Source organism: Nematolebias whitei, chromosome 9 (assembly GCF_014905685.2).
Source record: "Nematolebias whitei isolate Nwh7 chromosome 9, NemWhi1, whole genome shotgun sequence".
Taxonomy (NCBI): domain Eukaryota; kingdom Metazoa; phylum Chordata; class Actinopteri; order Cyprinodontiformes; family Rivulidae; genus Nematolebias; species Nematolebias whitei.
The window spans coordinates 17279134-17279357 of NC_056506.1; the positions used below are offsets into that span (position 1 = coordinate 17279134).

The 224-nt window shown below is 35.7% G+C and overlaps 1 protein-coding gene across 1 annotated transcript in view; it reads left to right on the plus strand.

Moving 5' to 3' along the window:
* plvapa (plasmalemma vesicle associated protein a) overlaps window positions 1-224 on the plus strand; it is an 8470-nt gene that overhangs the window by 7424 nt on the left and 822 nt on the right. The gene's annotated exons all lie outside the window — the stretch shown is intronic.

A 224-nucleotide genomic window follows, 5' to 3' on the forward strand; every position in this document is an offset into this window, starting at 1 on the left:
CTCTCATCTAATTTGTCTTGCATAGTCTCATATCGTTTCCTCTCATCCATCTAATCTCACCTAGTCTAATCTAATCTCTTCTTACCTAGTCTCATCTTGTTTTTTTCATTTAATCTAATCTCATTTTACCTAGTCTCTTCTCATCTATCTCAACTCATCTTGTCTTGTCTCATGTCCTGTCCTCTCATCTAATTTGTCTTGCATAGTCTCATATCGTTTCCTCT